General features: G+C 33.7%; 1 long non-coding RNA gene across 1 annotated transcript in view; it reads left to right on the top strand.

Moving 5' to 3' along the window:
* Nucleotides 1-12,513, top strand: part of LOC143665309 (uncharacterized) — a 31,070-nt gene extending 18,557 nt beyond the window's left edge. The window contains exon 3 of the long non-coding RNA XR_013166865.1: nt 12,345-12,513. This is a non-coding gene — a long non-coding RNA (uncharacterized LOC143665309). The remainder of the gene's footprint in view (nt 1-12,344) is intronic.
* Nucleotides 12,514-18,132: the final 5,619 nt, after the last annotated feature.

Here is an 18,132-nt window from a genome sequence, read left to right as displayed (position 1 = left end):
GTTTTGAAAACATAATGGAAGAAATGTGAACAAATGTTTCCTTGGGGCATTAAAGGTATTAGTCATTAAAGCCGTTAAATTGTACTGTGCCAGGTTTGAGCCCTGGAAACTGAGTAAAAAGACAGTCATGTGTTCTTGAATAAATGTGTATAATATATTAAGTAATAATACTGTATTTGTGATATATGTTGACCTCAAAAGCATGGTGCCAGGCAGGCCATGGTGGCTCAGTAGGCAGAGTTCTTGCCTGCCATGTTGGAGACCCCAGTTCGATTCCCGGTGCCTGCCCACATTTTAAAAAAAGAGGAAAAAAAAAGCCTGATGCCCACGACAGGGTCCTCCTTGTTCAAATCTCAAAGGCAGCTCATACAATACTTCTATCAACGTCTTCTATTTGACCTGAAAAATTGCACACAAACCTATATCTGGGATTTTTTTCTTTGTTTTGGTAAAAAAACATGACACAAATTATGATTGTGGATGATTCCAAAAAGACTGGAAATTTGTGTTTAGCTCCTGCTTTTAAGTTCCAGAACACCTGTCTACATTAGGAATGTATCGGCACTATGTTTTTGTGTGTCAGATGAAAGAGTGGTTCCCCTTTGAATGTCAGTGTTCAATATTTCGTTTATAATGCTTAGTTTGTCCTGTTTCAAGAAAGCATGTCTGGTGCCATAATAGGACATGCATTACAAATTTAAGGCTGAATAGTGTAGTCATTTAACAAAACGTTCCTGGTGCCAAATACCCTGTTTCATTGGTGTGTAATTTGTGAGTTCAATAGACTCTGGTTTGTCAATGAAGTTAATCAGTATTGAATAACAGATTTATTACCTTGAACAATTATAGTCTAACTAGATCACATCCACTCTAGAAATATATCTCTTCATTCACATGCTGTCCATAGCTTTACTGTTAGGTAAGGCTACCATTCATTGAGTATATCTCCTGGGCAAGATGCTTTGCTAAGAATTTTCATATAGTATTTATTTGAATTCTCAGAATACTAATTCAAGACAAATTTTTCAATTTCGCATGTAGAATATGTAAAGCTTTGAGTAATAAGTAACATGCTTTATATGGCATTGCCAGTAAGCAGCAGATAGGGACCTAAAGTGGTTAGTTCTAAAGTCCATATACCGCAGCTTCAGAGAAAGAACACTTATGGTGATAAGATCCCCCAAACCACCAAATGATGAGTGACTGAAGAAGCACAGTATCGATGATTAACCATGAAATATTATGGCATCATAGAAGGATGAGGGTCGGATTCAGAGGCAAGAGGGGCATCATTGCCTTTCTGAAGAATTTGATTTTACCTGAGGTTAAGGGGTGAAAGAACTTTTCAAAGTGCAATTCAAAGCCATTTTGAAGGGGGTTTGTCATCCAGTGGGTATGTATAGAAGGAGGAGGATAGAATTTGAGATGGAGTAAAGGGATAAGAAATTGGAAATTCAGAGCCATTAGGAAATGAGAGAACAGGGCATGTTTCAGAATGTTCGAAATTGGCCAACTTAGTGATAGAACCCAAGAATGGTCAAAATCCACACCATTAACTATTATGTTTTATAATAAGATAGTGCATTTGTGATTGTCCAGCAATGTGGCAACCACATTCAAGAGATACAAATAATATAACAATTTTATAACTGCAGAGCATGTGCCACGAACATTGAAAGCGTTTTGAATGGATTTCTGACCAGTCTTATAGCTAAGTGTGTTGGTTGATCATCATGGTGTGTTTTGAAGGAAAGCACACTTCTACTCCCACAAAAGCACTTCTTCTGTCTCTTTCAACTGATACTCATAATTTGGTGTTGTTCATGCCATAATTTAAGAAAGTGTTTCTCGCTCATCTGGGTACTTCAGCAAATCACCTAGGAAGTTTGAACTTCCAAAGATCCCTGGGTCTTCCCAGAAAATTATATTTCAATGGGATCACACTTTAAGAAACACTGATTTAAATAATTAATCCCCCCAGAACTTCCCTTGATAAGGAGAATACATTAAGCTGGTATCAATACTGTGGGACATACTATAGCTGAAATTGGTCCCTTAGCAAATTGATTTTTATTGAAAGGCATACGTTCAGAAATGGTTCAAGCAATATCAGGATAAAGTGGTTCTGATTTGTGAAGTGGTAAGTTGTGAATGAACAAGCTCAAGTTTAGTCGAGCAAGCCAGTAAGATGATAAATTCACTGTGTCAAAACGTCTTTCCCATTATTTCTTTCAATGATCTTTTTGCTAACTGGAGATCAACAGTAAGTAGCACACATTCTGTATTTTGCCAAACTTTTCTCTAAGTGCTATGATATTCCATAGCAAATATAATACTCAGCCTAGTCATATGTTTTCACTCTGGGAGAGGCTGCATTTAGGAGCAATTCATCATGCATATCTATAATAGTGCTAAATGATCAGATAAAATTTTTGACGAAAAAATCATGACTCTTATAGATAACTTTGCCTTAAAAATGCCTTTGATTATGAAATTAAATTCATACTGCATTTTCCATTTCTTGGTTTGCAATTTATAACATAATAAACTGGGATAGAATTAAAGATATTAAGTAGACTTGGGGTAGGAAAAAAGCAAGCAACAATAACAAAAAGCAAGAAGAAAAAAATAGTGATTGTTTAATGCCTATCACAGTCAGCTTTCAATTCAGTTATGTAGTAAGTAAATATCGTGGCATTCAATCTCACTCAGTGAAGATGAGTTTATCAGTTCTGAGTCAAAATGAACAAGAAAATGAGCTCTAAAAAGATAAAACAAAACAAATGCAGTTGCTGTCAAAATGGTACACTAACTCAGGCTGCTGATTCCTTGTCCTGGCTCAACCTTAAGATATGCCACAGAAGAAAAATGATTTTAAATGGATTTGAAAAATCAACATAAAGACTATGAGAATTCCTTGGGGAGAAAGAAGACAGTCTGCGATGCAGGAGAGAAAGTCATTGCCAGAGAATAGTCTAGGAATGGATTTTCTAGGTGGGCTTCTCCTTACTAGCTTGTTGTTGAGGAATTGCTCTCCTGTAATTGTGAGATATGGTAAAGCAGCATTTTGGAGTGTGCTCAGCACTATGGGGTAATTGAATAATATGAGGGCAGCCTCAGATCACTGCTGGGGAACAAGGTCCACCTAACAGAAGCAAGATATTGGGCTGCACATGAGCATCCTGATTTCCTTTCCCTCTTGCCATGCCTTACACACCTGCAGAAAGAAGCGAAAACCTCTCAGCACATGGTGGTACCAAGAGCAAAGGAATATAGCATTTTCCTTGAAGGACAGGCTCATATGTTAAAGAGCAAAAGGGCAGCAGGAAAAGGGATCAAGAGCAAGCCATGGTAGTTGGACAGTCTGTCCTATCTTGCCTCCTTAGTCATGCCTCCAAAATGCATCTCTCCAATCTGTTTACCTGTTCACTAAGATAGTTGTTAGCCAAGGGAAAAATAAACTGATAGCTAAATCAGAAACAAACAAACAATATACACATAGAGTCAAATGTATTTATTTATGTATGTGTGTGTGCATATATATATATATATGTATGCACACACACGCACACACACATAAGCCGTATAAATGAATACACATATGCTAATGCTTAGAGAGAACATAATCTCAATAAACTGGAGGTACCCACTGACCCATCTATAGTAGATAATAGACAGGTTAATAATTTTTTAGAATTTTAAAAATTAATGATATATTGACAATACAAAGCAGAAAAGAGTCGTTATATAAAATAAAGAGGAAAAGTATTTAAGAAAAATATAACAGTTGACATTTAGGAATAAAAACTCGGAAACTAGAAAAGCAGGTTGAAACATTCTTCGAGAGATTATCTCAGAGAAATGGAGAATAGGAACATAAATAAGAAAACTTAAGAGATACAGAGAAGTGGTGCGTTTTCATTTTGGTGATATTTGTAAAATTTTCAACTTAATTTATGATTTCTTTTGGACACATGAGTTATTTAGGAGCATATTTAATTTCTTAATCTTTTCAATTATCTCTTGCTATAGATATATATTACCTATTGATTTTGTTTTGGTAATCTAATTGATTTTTAAATCCAATTGATCTAAATAGAATCTAATTTTAGATCTAACCGATTTTGGATAATTTTATCAAGATTATAATTACTATTTGACATTTGTTTTATGGCCTATTATGTGGTAATTTTGTGGAACTATTCAATGTGTTAAGAATGTATCATCTTACGAAAAGAGCTTTTACTTATATCCATAAAATCAAAACAGTTAACTGCATTGTTCAATCTTCAACATCTTTACTATTTTTTCTTTGTCCTACAAAAAAATTAAGACAAGAATATTAAAATATCCTACAAAAATAATTTTATCTATAATTTATCTATAGTCTATCAGTTTTTGTCTTTGATTTCTGCCTATTCACATGGTGCTAATAATAATGAATTTATTTGATTAGTCTTTTGAATGAACTTTTCAATCATGAGTTGCAACTATTTCCATCCTTAACAATGATTTCGGTGGTAAAATATCTTCTGAATGATATTAATATAGAAACCTGCTATTTATCTTATATAGTTTCCTGGCATATGTTTTTCCATTATTTCATTTTCAATCTCTTTGTCTTTATGTTTTAGGCATGTCTATCATAAATACTATCTTCCCAAGATGTTAGTTGTGTTATCCAACCTGGCAATCTCTACAGTTTTACATGTGTATTTGACTCTCTGGTGTTACAAGGAGGGTCAAATCTCAGATCACTCACTCTTTTTGACAGTTTTGGCGGTGAGGATGGAATGGTAATTTGGACATAATTTTCTATAGAAGAAAGCATGAGAGCCTCATGGCCAATTAATGGGACTTGAGGCAAGTCCATGGAAATTGATAACAAACATGTGACCAAATTTTACGTGCAATCAGGCAAAGAATGGTCTTCTACTTCATTGCCTATTAATGAGCGGAACTTGGGAGGTAGTTGCTGGTCAAGCAATGGGAAGTAGGATAAAGGACAGCCACACAGACAGTGCTCTATTGTTGCAAACTCACCACCTGGTAGGAATCCTCTTCGCCAATTTGGTGCCAGCCTTAGACCCAAGAAATAAAGCAAATGTACCAATTTTTATATCTCTGTTTGCAGGAGGTTATACCTCCTTTTAGACAAAAGTTACAGAGGTTACCTCTGCACTAAGTATGAAAGGAGGAAAATTTGTATCTGCTGTGGAAATAAAACAGGTGAATTGTTGGAATTTTATCTTGATCACTTACATGATTGCACAGAGCATATAATTCTAACTCATGAATACTGGCCAAAGCTATGTTCTGTTATAGCTCAGCCTCTACTGCAGTCTCTCATGCCAAATTTAGATTTGGTTAGCAATAATAGTAGAGGGACTCAGAGCTTTTTTGCAGTAGGTCCTGTATGCGATAAGAGAGTTTTGAATCTCTTAGAGATATTTCTGTGTGACACACAATCTTCCATGGGAAACCATAAATAAGATGTTGACTGTCATTTGGGGTAATACTTCCCTAGTGGGCTTGACAATTCTGATGAAAATGATCTATTGGAGAATGAGAAATTGGTTCAAAGAAATCCAGACACATGTTTGTTGCCATCTCTACCAACTTAGAGAATTACCTTAGCCTTTATGTTGAAACTGGATAAGAACATAAATTATGCCCCCAGGTATAGTAAACTTCTTAAAACACGGTAACATTATGTAAGTCAAACTCAAATCAGTCAAAGTGTAAATAATTTGGAAAGCAACATAGCTAAACTTGTTGAACAAAGGTATACCCAAAGCTGATAAGGATGATGTCAGTAATGAAGACCCTACTTCTCTATGCAGAATTGGTGGTGAAGTGGAATTATTGAAGATTCATTTGATTGAGCTATTTGCAATTGCTGCACTGCTTGAAACTAAAAGTAAATGTGTATTGCTTCCTGGAATGGAATGCGTTCAAACTCCATTCCCGTAGTCATTCCTACCCTCTTTCCCCAACATCACTTGCTATAAGTCAGAGTAAGGTTGAAATCTTCCTGTCCCCAGCAGATAGTGAGGGTCACATGCATGGATCCAATTAAGCTGGGAAATTTTGTGGCAGGAAGAAATTCAAACTTTTATGACGTTATTGGAAACATGCACATAAGTCATCATCCTATGCAATCCTTTGGAAAAGACGGTATCCGTGTTAAACTGATGCGTTTTGGGAAATATTCACAGTAGGAAAGGAAAGATAATATGAACCTTAGTTGAGGAACTTTGATTTAATTTAAAGTACTGTTATCGTGGCTCCATTACTAAATTTAACAAACAGTTTTAATGTCTTACATATTTGTGCTCCCCTATCCACTAAGTGTCAGACCGGATTATCCTGTTTGGGAAGAGCTGCTATAGTGAAGTGTTATTATTTTAAAGACCTCACAATCCTAAAGACTCCTTAGAACTTGAAGTCTCAGAAACTGTTGATTTTTAATGATTAGAAACTCTGGTAAAAGAAGACAGTTCTATCCAGGAATGACATTTGAGGTTGGAAACTTTTCTCCCCAACATGATCACAAGATGTTTGGAAAGAAGCTATTATTTTATTACTTAGCTCTTGTCAAAATTCAAAGGGTAATCCGTGGAGGCCTTTTGAAACTTGACTGATATCCCCGTTCTTGGGTGGGCTAACTAAAAATTAATGATGAATATGTTGATAGGATGTACCTATATTTGTAGTTGTCCTAAAATGTAAAACTCTGTGTCTTCATGTCACTCAGTGAGAATCTGGCCTTGGGGAATTGGTACAAATCCTACTCTGGGTACTGATATTTCTGTGAATGATAATGTCATTTGTCTCTAAATCAAGAGTCTCGTACCTTCCTCCAGGACCCAAGAAATTGTGGCAGGCTAATGTATTAACTTACAAGTTTAGCTCAATCGCCTACTCTTCATGGAGCTTGTCAGTCTCTACTTTCTTAAAATGGGAACTCTATTTATCCCAATTTTCTACTCCACTGGCATTCTTTGAATGATGTAGATTTTTGCTCTCATATTACTAGATTACCTACCTCTATGTTACTAAACCCAATGGTCAAATTTTGTTCTCTTCCCTTTCATCTATCAACAGTATTTGACATATTTGATCACTTCTGCCTCCTTGAAACCTGTTGACTTCCACTATATCACCCTCTTCTGTTTGAGCTCTTACCTCCTTGATTACATAATCTCAGATTTCTTTTCCATTTTCCAATTTTGTTCCTAATTTTATACAGGGCATAATAGCTCTGGGTCATTTGGGTCCACTTTTTTTTTCTTAACTACACTAAATTCCCAGGAAACTTAATTTAGGAAACATTCACGCCCCCACCCCCCGCCCCCCATCTCCTTTCTGCCATGATGCATCAGTGCAGCTTTGCCAATTATTTCTATATATGTGAAAGGTATTTTCCCTCCCTGCAACCAACAAACACGTTCCTGTAATAGTAATGTCAGAACAAACTGATCACTAATTTAGTTAAAAATTGAGGAAGAAAGAAGAGATTACTTTGGGCTCCTGGAAGTATCTGCCATGACAGAAGAATCCCATTGCTGTAACTCCTTAGCTTCCCCGGGCCTTCCTTTTCAGAGCAGGATTTGAAGGTAGAATGATTGTTTTTTTTTTTTCCATATATCGTCTCATTATAAAACCAAATGAGCATCACTGTTTTGATGGATTAGCTACTGATATAAATTCATGTGTTTATTTTTCTCATTATTTGGTATGAGCAATTGAGTTTTCCTTAATTTCATAAGATCTGTGAATAAATGTATCTTTAGAAAAAAATTAATTTAATCGTATTGTTTTAAATATCCTCTATAAAATAACTCTCCTAAATTTATGGATTGAAATTTATATCCCTGAATTTATATTTGGAATCTCCCTAATTCCAGTCTCATTTGACTGTCTATTCCGCATATGCCTTTGGATGTCAAATAGACACTGAAAATTTTATATATATAAAATTGGAACCCTGAAAATCTGCTCCATCAGTAACTATTTCCATATCAACTAATGGCAAAGCCATTCTTCTAACTGTTGACGGCCAAAAACTCCAATCACTGACTGACCTCTGTCTTTCTCACATATTCTATAGTGAGGGATCCTATGCTAACCAGCAGCCTCAATCACCACGGTTTCTTGCCTGGGTCATTGAAATAAGCTTTACTGCACTTATTTCTTCTATAGTAAACTTAATGAAAATAGTTAACTTCTCAACTCAAAATCCTACAATCATTCAGATTTATTCAGATTCAGAGGGAAAGCCAAAGTCTTTATACTAGCCCACAAATCCCTATATCGTCTGGTGCCTGATAACTTCTCTGACTTCATATTCCATTCTTCTCATCCTTCTTACAATATCAGTTACACTGGGCTTTTTTTAGAGATATTTCATTGTAACTTTTATTTTAATAAGTACATTCTACAAAAATAAAAAGGGATGTTTTAGTTAAATGATACGAACAAAAAATGGTTCATATATAAACAATATCTTTAATTCACGTATAATTCAGTTGACTTTTTACTCACATTCCTAGATATTCCATTATCTATAATGGATTATTCCGTTATAGATTCAAAATCTATAATGCAGGTAATTCTGTAGATTGTGCAATACATGTAACATATTTATATTTTCATTATTCTAAATCACCACCTCAATTCCTTCACAAAAGAAAATTAAATTAAAACAAATATAAAATTATTTAGCAAATTAAGACTTTGAAATGTAAATACTATAAATTTAAAAGGAAATTATTATAGCGGTGATAACATTAATTTAAGAAAGATAATGAGATAGATCAATTTTGACTTGTCTGGGTTCACTGTTACCTCCTGCACTTGTCCTGGGCACCTCTGAAATGACTGAGCACAGTCTTAATTCCCCCAAACACAGGGTATAGTTCTTTTTTATGGTCTCTACTTCAATGGCTTTCAAGGCCTAGAATACCATTCCACAGAAATCTGTGTGGTTATTTCCTACATATCTGTAAAGCTTTCCTTCATGTCTGTAAAGCTTTTGCTTGAATCTCACCGTTTTTTTTTTATGAGTTGTACCCCAACTCACAAAATACAGCAATTCTAGCGCATCACTGCACTATTGATTCTCCTTACCTAGATTGGCTTTCTCTGTCTTTTTTTAATATCATATATCACCTTGTAATATGTTATATATATTCATCTATTGTTATGGCTTATTTTATAAATTTTGGCATATGTAGAGCATATAAATATGTTTTGTGTGCTTCTGTATCCCAAGTCCATGCCAAAATACCTAGCAAAAATAAAATAAATGAATAAATAAATAAATATCTTTGACTTAATAATTCATTTTAATACTTATAAATCAGTTTTGAAATTTATGTACTTTATTTCTAATCTCTTTTCTGACAACTTTGAAATTTTACCACATATGCTTAATTTAGCAACACCCCAAATTTAGGAATTAGTATCTTGTCTATACCATGAACAATGAAATATTTCTGAATAATGTAATTCAAATAATTCCCACCATCAAGACTAACTTCTTCCTTTATTTGTCTTTTTTATTTTATTCACATAACTGCTATGCTTATCATTCTAAAGTATTCAGAATGTTTGCATAAATTTGCCTATAATATTTAACAAGTTATTTGTTTCCTATCACTTCTGATAACCCAGGCCATCCTCATCAAATCTTTTTTTTTAATTTTTGAAGTAAACACTTTAGTTTTATATTTAATAAATATACTTGGGCTGTACATATTATTGGTTTTGTTTAGTTGAAACTAATTTTTATTTTTCCGTCTTTAAAAAAAGATTGTTCGCAAATATACAATATTTTCTTTCAACTGATTGAAAAATTTTTTCTAACTTTTGATTTAAATTGTTGGTGTTCACTCATATATTTAAGAAAGAAATTAAATCAGCATCATGCAAATCATTACACTCAATGTACAAAAAGGATGATTGGCTTTTTCTTTGAAGCTATATAACTTAATACCAAAACACTGACAAGAACAAGGAAAATCTAAAGTTAGGTATATTCCATTAATGCTTGGTTGGTGTAAAACTCAAAAGCCATTAATGGATGGAAATCAATTGCTTTTAAATTTTTAGATTAAAAATAAGTTTTATTGAAATCAATCATATAAACTCCCAGCTTCAGAAGCTTGAAAAGTGAAAGTATGTATAAAAAATAAAAATAATAAATACAAGTGGAAAATCCATGGACTCAAAACAAAACAATAGCCAAAAGTTGTTTTTCTTTTAGAGATTAATGATATTGTAGCCTCCTAAGAGAACTAAGCAAGAAAAAGACAAAATCAGAAAAGAAAAAGGAAACATCACTATGGTTACAAAAGACATTTAGAAAATGATGAAGAAATGCTATGAACATGAAAGGAAAATTCCTTGAAAAACACAAATTATCAAACTAGGCATGGTATCAAATAGAAAACCTGATTATTCCTATATCTATTGAAGACTGAATTTATTATAAATTCTTGGCATTATTAAGAAACTTTAGACCTAAGTGATTTTAATAGTGAAGTTTAACAAACAAGAATAAAGGAAAATATTAACCTTACAAAACTCTTTGAGAAAATGGAAGGAAACACTTTTTAACTCACCTTATAAATTCTGCATAATTCTGAACTACAGGAAACATACATGCACACAATTTCTTTGAGATCTTTGGGTAAATATATATTTCTTTGGCAGAACATAAATTGTACTAATCAAGAAATGAATGAAATGATTAATCTCTTCAAAAAAGTCTGGTCCTCAAAAGACAATTAAAAAAAGTAAATAAGCAAGGCAAAATTTAGGGAAAACATTCAACAGATAATATAAGGAGATTTATAGATAGAGAAAGAGAGAAAGCTAGGACAAAAAGACATACAAAGTATATAACCATATTTTAATCAGCATGACAGTCTATAATCACCAATAAAAACATTGTCAAGACAAATACCTTGCCAAAAATTTAAACAGAATCTTATCAAAAGAAGACAGACACCTATAAAAATTCTCAACTTCATTAGCCACTAGGGCAATGCAAATTAAAATGTAAATTAAAGCAGAAACATAAATGAAAACACAATTTATTATTTTTACCACTTTACTCCATCAAGAATGCCTAAAATCAAAATACTTACATTATCAAAAAAATGTGCCAACATTACAAGTTTTGAAGAAGATGTGTAATAACTTGAACTTTCATACATTGTAAGAGTATTAACGGCAAAACTATTTTTAGAAGTTGTTTTGGCAGCTCTTTTATAAATACAAATATACATCTATCATACAATTCCAGCAATTCAACACCTAGATAATTAATCAAAGTAAATGACGACATTTCTCTACAAAAAGATAGTAATGTTAGCAAAAGAAATTAAAGTAAGTTTTAAAAAGAAGGGCAGTTATTAGTAAACAATAATTATTTAGTAAAGTATACAGCATTTAATATTATATACACATAACAATAGCACCTCAAAATATTTAAAGCCATATATGAAAAAATTACCAGGACAAATAGAATTATCAAGATATGTACGAAGATTCAAGGACATCTTTCAGAAAATGACAACACAAGTGAGCAAAATTCCAAAGTTACAAAATATTTGAATAATAGAATGAAACACTTTGTGTAATGAAAAAGAGGCAAAAGTAATACGCAACATGCAGGGAATGTGCTATAATTCAAGAACATCATGAAATATTTAGAATAATGATCATACACTTGGAAAAAAGTAGAGTTACAGCAAACAATCACTGTAGAAAGCAGCCTAACAGTAAATATGCTTATAGCCTATGGTCCAGTGATTCCACCCATGAGTTTTGTCACAGAGGTCCAAAAGGAAAAAAACCCACATGCTGATTGTGATGTTTGCTCAAGTAATAATTGTTAGAACAACCCAAGTTCTACTTTGCCAGAGAATGGAAGTAAAAAATATAGTGGATACACATGGTGGAATACAATGCACAAGTACAAAGTAACAACCACAATGGTTAATTGCAATATGAAGAAATCTTTAAGAACAGGGCTGATTTAGAAATGGTAAAGATGTAATGACATTTATAGCATAATATCATGTATGCAAAATGTTATCAAAAAACTTTACATGCGAAATATCAAGGACATATGTCAACAACATTGTAGTAGGTAACCAGTGGGCCATGGGAAATAGAAAAAGTGAACTGAGAACAGAAGAGAAAATACAAGAAAATAAAAGGACAGAGAATGTAGACAGAGAGTGATAGTAGATATATTGTGAATGGAATTATGGATGAAGTCACTCTCCAGATTTAAAGTACACTCATTTTTTTCTGTCTTCCATCTACAGAGAGCTTACTCAACATCAGCTGTGGAATACTGGCCAAAGTGAAAATTCTAACAGTGGGGAACAACTGATCTAACACAGACTTTGGCAATGAAGAAAATAATATACTTTTTGGGAGAATTGTGATAAGCTTAATAATTGTAATACCATAACAGGTATAGAAACCAAATGAGAAGAGGCATCAACATGTATACTTGGAGTGTTTTGCAATGGTGATCTTAACATCAAACTGATTCTTATTGACTATATATGGTAGATTAATGCAAATGAAATATATATGTATGTTTCCATAACTACATATATGCAAATATTTTTCTATTTCCCTGCTATTTTCACTCCTTAGTAGAAGTGTCTCAATTGCTGTTTCTTATAGTCATATTCACCCTGTTACACTACAAAGGATGCCAATTCCTATAGCATTGCATTTTATAATTTCTCTCTTGTATGCCATGTGGAAGATTTTGAAAGAAAATAACTTATCTAGAAAAAGAAGGCAAAAATAAATAAAGCAAATGCTCTTATTTGTTTCCAACAAAGAGGGATTCAATATTGTTAGTTGGAGACAAAAACTCAATTAATATAATTAAAGATAATTCATGTAAATATGTGTGGCAAATGGCACACGACCTTGATATTCAAATTGTGGTCTGAGAACGACAAGTACCAGCATCACCTGGACACTTGACAGAAATGCTGAATCTCTGCCCCATTCCAGTCCTTCTACATCAAAGTCTGTATTTTGATAAGATCCCTGGATTAACTGCATGAAATTTAAACTCCTAGAAGCAGTGGTTTACAAGAAAATTATCATCCATGGAACTATCATGAATAGGAGAAAGTAGGCTCCATTTAAAGCTGAAGATATTCACCTGTTTAGGTCCAGGATTGTTCCCATTTTATAACTTTTAAAGACAAGTCCATTGTTTAACTTTTTAAGCAACATTTCTAAAGTGTTTTAAAGTAAAAAAAAAAAAAAGAAAATACCTTCTGTAACTCAAAAAATATAAACATTTGGCTGAGGCAAAACGTTTTCCTATTCTACTCTAGATTTTCCACATTTGTCTCATTCTGAAAAGATGGTGACATCCTCCCTGAGTCAAGGGATATGGCACCTTTTAGCCGGGATTGAGAGGAAAATGCTGAGGCTACTTATATTACTGCAACATAGGAGTAGATTAAGTAGTTAATGTTAGTTACCAGTACAGGCTTTGACTTCATACATCCCTAGTTTGAGTGCTTCAATATTTCTAAGCTGTGTGGTTTGAGCAAATGATTTATTTAATTTATCTACTTGTTCCAACTGCAAAAAGAAGAGAATACTTTTTGCACTACAGGATTCCTGGGGGGATTAAATGATAATGCAAGTGAAAAGTTTACCATAGTGCCTCACATGCAGTAAACTAATGACATCACCATTTTCTCCTCTAATGCACTGATTTGCAACCCTTTCTGCACATTATAATCACCAGGGGTGCTATTGAAATAATAGTAATTTGTTGACCCCTTTCCCACATAGGCTCGGGTATTAAGAAAACATAGGAGTTACTAGCATGTGGCCAGAGTTAAACATTTTAAAAACCTAGCAGGTTCTAATGTGCAACTATATTTAAATATCATTCATCCAATGGAATGAAACGTAAGGCCACATATTTTACTTTTGACTAGAAAAGAAGGGGCCTTTTATTCCTCTGAGCCTACGATGGCCTTGACTGTTTCTATATCGCTCTTAAAATTCTTCTCAAAAAGAAGCGAATCTTTTATTTTTGCACTTTTTTTGAGGTTCCATTGAATGAAAAGTGGTTTGGACTTATTTCCTCAGGTACTTTCCCAATTCACACACAGGAATTGGTCATTTATTCTTTATATTAGTAATTACAGGATTATAAAATTATGGAATTTCCACTCATATTTATAGTATGTGATGTGCAGAAATAACCAATTTTCTCCCTCCAGGCTTGGACACTGAAGGTTTCCAAGCATGAAATAAGTAGATTTTGTTTATTTTACTTGAGTTGTGCTTGGGGTTTATTCTTTCTTTATTAGTCAATTTTATCAATGACACTTTGTATTTGCAGGGTCTTTGCAAGCCTTTCACTGTTAATTTCTCTTTCAACAACTCAAAAGTAAATCAAAAAGTAAAATTAAAAAAAAAATCTCCAGATTCTCTTTAAAGAATGAATTAAAATTTATGGAATATACTAAAAGTTTTTAAGATGTGGCAAAGTGTTTTCTTTTTAACACTTAATAGAAAATAGCTCAAAGCACTTTTATTACTAAAACATTTATAATTACTTATTATCATTAAAATTTTATTTTATTTTATTGATAGTTATTATCATTAAGGATTCTAGAGAATGCCCAGTAGTAAAATCTATTTGACATACCTAAGGTAGTTAAGATCCATTGAAAATGGAATGGCAAGAGCTCTTAGGATAGTGGGACAGAAAGTACTTAGCTAATGAACAGTGTGCCAGCAAGGGCCACCTCTTCCAAGTCACCACCAGTCGGAGCTCACTGCAGGCCGAGAGAGACACTAGGCTGTGATTGAACTTGGACCCGCTTCCTTTTTACCACATTGTTTCTTATATTACCAAAAGATATGATTAAGCAACTGTTAGGCTTTTTATTTTTCCTCTCCCTGAGGTCCAAAGCATTAAAATAGCCTACTTCTTGACTTAAGAGATAATTAGAGGAAAAGTGGAGAAAATATAGCCAGGGCATAGAGAAAAGCGCTGAATCATGGTAACCATAACCCCCAAAATGCAGCCTTTGATGCAATTTCCAGATAAAGATAATTAGCAATATTTCTCTTTTATTTGATTTTTCTTTTGCTTAAAGAAGAGAACTTAAATATCACTTTCTTTCTTTGGGGAAAACAATTTGCAGTTTCTTAGCATATTTGATGGTATTTATTTTTCTGATTTCATGCACTGAATGCAAATATCACTACAGTCCCATTTTTATTTCTGGAGTTCTGCAACATGAGATCTCAAAGCACCACAGCAACTATTTAATTCAGGTTAGCTCAGTAAAGATTCGTTCTGATAGAATTGGCCACTGCAATTGAAAATGAATTACCCCTCTTCATTTTGGCTCCTTTCTCCCACTTCCTTTTTTAAGTAGTTGACCACTTTTTCTTTTACTTGCCCATTACTGATTTCTACAGCCTAACTCCCAAAATGTTGCTCATTGTTGAACTTTGATATATCAAAACTGCTTGACAACTACACTTTCTCTTTACACCTAGAATATTTATTAATTTTGATCCTCTGCAGCAATTAGAGCACTTTCTCAGTCATACCCTGATTTCATATTTTAGCTCTGAATAAGACAACTGATAAAAAAATCTATCCAACTATTCTCTACACCTCTCCAAATCCTCTAATGGAGAATAATGAAAAGGTAAATAGATTAATAAGTTAAATTCTATTAACTATGTATATCTTTTTCTCCCCACTAATCCAACTTTTTTACATATATCAAAAGAAATTTTGTGAAACCACACTGTCAGAAAAGCGAATATTTAAGTACAGAAATGAAAAATATTTCTCTAATTCGTATCTGTGGGATAGTAGAACAAACTGAGCTCAATTTATTATTACTTTTCCTTCATGAGCGCTGCGGGTTAATGAGAACAATGTGGTCTCTGACTTCTATGTATTATTTAAACCCTTCATGTGGGCAGATGACAAAAATCTTCTTAAATCACAAATATTTGTCTTTATAGTTTTCCCTGCTCAACCATGTACAGTGATTCTCACTGCCACTTGTTCTCTCTAATTTGTCTTTTGGTGATATCTGATTTTACTTCTAAATATTTCTCATCATACTCAATACATATCAATGACTTCTTGATTTTCCTATATGCACAATATTTTTCACACTTTGCCCCACTCACTTCTACACCCCATATTTTCTATGATGTTCTGTTAGACTGAGGTATCAATTTCATAAACTGACACCCTAGATATCTACTCCCAGTTTAACGGGAGTTTGTGTGTGTGTGAAATATTTATTAACGCCATCAAATGGAGGTAATTTTTCCTTCCTCTGTACTCCCATAAAACTTTTTTGAAATTTCTTTCTGCTAGTTTACTATGCCTTTCACTGCATTATCTTGCTACTCATCTCAATTAACTTTATCTATCTATGTATCTATCTATCTATATGTATCTATCTATCTATATGTATCTATCTTTCTATCTAATTTTCTACCTACTTATCTATCATCAATCCACTCACTTTATATATATATATATGTTAATGAATTTTACAAGCTAAAAAAGTCTAAAAGTCTTATAGGAAAACAGAAATTATTAACATGACCCTTACCTAACTATTAATTCTTGTTTTTAAAAAATAATTCTGCTGCACAGATGAAACAATTTTCAAGTATTTTAGCTGTTTATGTTGGAACTTAACTATCTATCTTTAAATAATGTGATCATACCATTTTTCTCAAATTCTAAATTTTAGACATTATCACCATGCTATTTTATGGATTTTGTGTTTTATTTCTTACATTGTTATGACTTTTTTCTCATGCCACCATAACTCTTATAAAAAATTTTGGTTGAATTAATAGTTAGTATCCTATTAGTTAAATTACTGCTAGGTGGTCTGTGCTGGTTTGAATCTGTTACAGACCCCAGAAAAGCCTATGTTCTTTTAATTCAATATTGTGGGGGCTATTGTTGAGTGCCACTTTTTGAATAAGTTTCTTCCGGGGAGACATAACCCTGCCCATTTACCATGCACCTTAATCCACTTGCAGAGTCCTTTCAGGGAGACGCATTTGGAGAGAGCTCAGAGCTGAGAGAAGGTAAGAGAGACAGACTTGCCTTGAGAGGAACAAGCAAGAACACACAAAGGCTCAGAGACATTTTGGAAAGAAGGGCTAGAAGATGTCACCAGGTGCCTTCCCATGTGAAAGAGGAACTCTGGATGTCATCGGCCTTTCTTCAGAGTCAAGGTATCTTTCTCTGGATGCTTTAATTTGGACATTTTCATGGGCTTAGATGTAAAAATTGTAGCCTAATAAATCCCCGATGTAAAAGCCAGTCTACTTCTGGTATATGGCCTTCTGGCAGCTTTAGCAAACTGGAACATGGTCTAACTAATAATCTCCCAAATACCAATGAATTAGCACAATATATACTTCTTTCATATGGATTCTGTTTCTCATCAGAGTGTAGAATTGCAGTGATCCTTCACTCTTAACAAAAGAATTAGAAGGGAAAAGGGTAACAATAACATCTTATTCTTAAAAGGCAAATTTTGAAAGTTTCTGTATGCATTTATGTCTAAATATCAGAAGACAGCCCTCATGATTGAGAGGTATTCTATAGTCATTTTTCTTCCTGGATAGAAACCAATTGTGAGCTTTGGTGGAGAATAAAGCTTGTCTTAGGCAGAGAGACTCTTCCGAGGAAAAGAGAAATTTCTAGAGCACTCATGTGGTCTGGTGTGTGGGATTAAACTCTGGAGGGGCCCTAGGTATATAGCAAATGTTCCTTGCTTTCTTTCTCCTATACAAGACTTTTACTGAGTGGGTTGGTACAGCAGGCTGGTGGCTGAGCTGCACAAGGCATGAGTTATCTGTAATCTTTTGGTGCTTAAGTCCCAAAGTCCTGCAGGATGTAGGAGCCAATAATCACCCAGTACTCTTGAAACAAGAGGTAAACTGAAACTAAGTATAGCTACAATCCAGTTCCAAACCAATTCCTGCTGGGCAATCACAACGTGATCAGTCCTTCACCTGTTCTAGAAGGAAAAAATATCAACTTCAGTC

The sequence above is a fragment of the Tamandua tetradactyla genome, chromosome 21 (genome assembly GCF_023851605.1).
Source record: "Tamandua tetradactyla isolate mTamTet1 chromosome 21, mTamTet1.pri, whole genome shotgun sequence".
Lineage (NCBI taxonomy): Eukaryota > Metazoa > Chordata > Mammalia > Pilosa > Myrmecophagidae > Tamandua > Tamandua tetradactyla.
The sequence above is the reverse complement of the archived record's forward strand: the minus strand, read 5'-3'. Positions and strand labels throughout refer to the sequence as shown.